This window comes from Triticum dicoccoides, chromosome 5A (assembly GCF_002162155.2).
Source record: "Triticum dicoccoides isolate Atlit2015 ecotype Zavitan chromosome 5A, WEW_v2.0, whole genome shotgun sequence".
Classification (NCBI taxonomy): Eukaryota; Viridiplantae; Streptophyta; class Magnoliopsida; order Poales; family Poaceae; genus Triticum; species Triticum dicoccoides.
Genome location: NC_041388.1, coordinates 707,709,026 through 707,712,147, shown reverse-complemented (window position 1 = coordinate 707,712,147; position 3,122 = coordinate 707,709,026). Strand labels below are relative to the sequence as shown.

General features: G+C 42.8%; 1 pseudogene; it reads right to left on the bottom strand.

Annotated features, from left to right (window-relative positions):
- The window catches only part of LOC119300555, a 7,256-nt pseudogene extending 6,664 nt beyond the window's left edge, over positions 1-592 (bottom strand).
- Positions 593-3,122: the final 2,530 nt, after the last annotated feature.

Sequence of the window (3,122 nt, the reverse complement as noted above, 5' to 3'; positions counted from 1 at the left end):
CGAGCTTCCGGTCCCTCGCGGCCACGAGAGTGCAGAGTATCGCCTCGCACGAGGTGCCAAGAAGAGTTCCACCGCCACCACCGGCGAAGAGGAGGCTCTCCGGCAGGTGCAACGCCTTGCCGAGCCAGTCCACGACCAGCATCTCAAGCTCAGTGGCGGCCGGCGAGGCAGCCCACGTGAACGGGACGACGTTTATTCCGGCGGTGAGCGCCTCCCCTAGTGCGTCGACGGTGCTGCTCGACGCCGGGAAGTGCGCCAGGTGACGGGCGCTTTGCCAGTGCGTCATGCCCGGGAGGATGATGTCCCGGACGTCCTTGAGCGCGGAGCTGAACGCGTCCGGCTCAGGGCTTGACGGTGCGTCCGCGGGAATCAAGTTGCGGAGGAAGCCGGGGGTAACGCTGGGGTGCACGGGGTAGTCGCCCATGCCATCGTAATACTCGGCGATGAAGTCGACTACCTGGTGACCCTGGCGCCGGAACTCGCCAGCATCGAGCAGGCTGCGGCGTTGCATCTCCTTCTCCGGCGTGTCTACCACCACCGCCACATGGCCATTCTGGCCAGACACGTTGTCGAAACATTGCGGTGGGGCCATTGGTGTGGATTGCACACGACCTGTTTGCCCTACACGCTAATGCAATGCCTAAACCACAGCAATGGTATGTTTTTTTTTTTTTGTGAAATGAATGGTATGTATGCTTCGGCAACGTGGGTTGATGACAATTCATGAGCTGCCCCGGTAGCTATTTATAAAGGGTCTGGTTACTGACCAGGCGACTGGATTCTGATTTTGGGCCGGTCACGTTTTTGTTTCTGCAGATTAGGCTTGGATTTGTTTTTGTTTTCAAGGGGATCTGCCGGGCCAGCTTGTGTTCGGTAATTTTCTTTGGATTTGGCACACGCTTATACCAAGTGAATTATATACTGCTACCTACTGAATGCACGTTTTTAATTTTTCAGTTTCCAATCTATTCATCAACCATCATGGCAGTACAAAGAATATTCGAAGTAACAGAAATTAACATCCAAGTTTATAGACCACCACAAAACGATGACTAGAAGCACTAGAGCGAGCCGAAGGCGCGTCACCATCATCGTCCCTCCCACAACGGAGCTGGGTAGGCCTTATTCTAGTAGACATTTAAGAAGTTGTCGTGCTAACACCCCAAAGGATCAGTGCAGCACAACAACAGACCGTCGCTGATTAATAGAAGTGTAGATCGGAAGGATCCAACCAATAGACACACGAACACAGACGAACTACACCGGATCCAAGCAGATACACTAAAGACAAAAGACAAAACGCTGACCAAATCACACGAGATCCACCGAGACACATCTCAACACGCCCTCCAAATTAGTAGCTTTGTTATTACCCTTTCAAAAGAAAGAAAGTTAGAAAATGCGACAAAGTTTACACACAACAGAAATTGTGCTATATTATACTCTGACCTAAAACACCTTATACTTGTTTACAGAGGTAGTAATATGCAAGTATAAGCATATAATGGCAAAGAGGTCCCCTAAGAAGAAATGAGTTAGTGGCATTGACAAACAAAATGAAATAATAATTCAAAATAATAACAATGAAGTTTTATAGAAATAATTAAGTTTAGGGCACATCTATGTGCCCTAAGTATTGCACATCTAAGTGACTCATTCAACCTAAGAAGAAAAAAGAAAGAGGAAAAAGAAAAATATCCACACGAATCTTCACATAAAATCAGGGGCATATGACTTAAATGTGTAATACTTAAAGCACATCTAGATGTGCTTTAGGAAACCCAAAGAATTAAATAGTAGCATTGGTATTGCCCTTTAAGAAGAAGAAAATTTAAAACTAAAATAAACAATGAAAAAAATTACACACGATTTACAAAAAGTGCACTTTTTATTATACGCAAGATAAAAATGTAATAGTGAAATTTTGACAACAAGAAACAACCCTAAGGGGGAATGAGTTAAAGGAATTGAAATTACCCTTAAATAAGAAAGAAAATGAAAAATATGTTAAAACAAATAATGGAAAATTTTACATACAATTGTAAATTGTGTCTTTTACAATATTCAAAAATAAGCATATAGTTGTTTAATTTCGTAGAAATGAAATTTCCTAAGAAGGAATGAATTAGTGCCATTGTTATTACAGTTAACAAGAAAGAGTGAACTAGTGTTATTGATATAACCATTTAAGAGGAAAGAAAATGAATAGAAATTTAAAACGATTAATGACAAAATTTTTACACAATTTTAAAAAATTGTGTTTTTTATAATATGCCAGAATGATCACATATATTGGAATTTCAAAAAAAAGTTTCCTAAGAAATGAATTAATGACATTGATATTATCATTTAAGAAGATAGAGTATGAAACATAATCTAAAATAAAATCAAAATAATAAAATTTCTATGCATGAATGAATTAGTGGGATCCCAAAACAAACATTATTTCTACATTGTACAAAGTTATTTTGTTGTTGCGGGAATACATTGTACAAAGTTGATGACCTCGCCGATTAGAAAAGTGTTGACCATGGGTTGAATGCTTTCGTAGAGCTCATCCGACAGGGAAACAAATCACGTGATAACCAGCAAAGGCGGTTAGGGCAACTCCAACGCACGGTCCCAAACGGACATTTGATTTATCCGGATTTCGTCTGTGTTGGGATGGCAATGAGATGGGGTCCATCCAGATTTTTGGATGCGTCTATCGTGCGCTCAACACACGGATGCATTTCGACCGTATCTAGTCCGTCTACATGTAGAAAAATTCAAACCAACAAAGATGTAGCTAATGCCAGCAGCCATAGTTCACGACAGTGGCAGTGGCTCATGTCAGCCGGCATCAAAGCCAGCGGCTTATAGAATGGTCACCCCCTAGTTTCACACCGGCAACAAAGTCAGTGGCCGGCACACTAGCCAGCCTTCAAAATGAACAAGTTTTTGTCGCCGGCACACTAACTAGCCTTCAAAATGAACGACCATACTCCACGGCCGAGGTCTCACCTAGTTCAGGTCGTATTGTGCGAACATCTCGTTATGCCTGTTCGTGAACCAAGTATTTCTCTTCGGTGACATGTTGGTATTGTCGACGCTCATGATCACGATCACCACCTCTTTTGCTT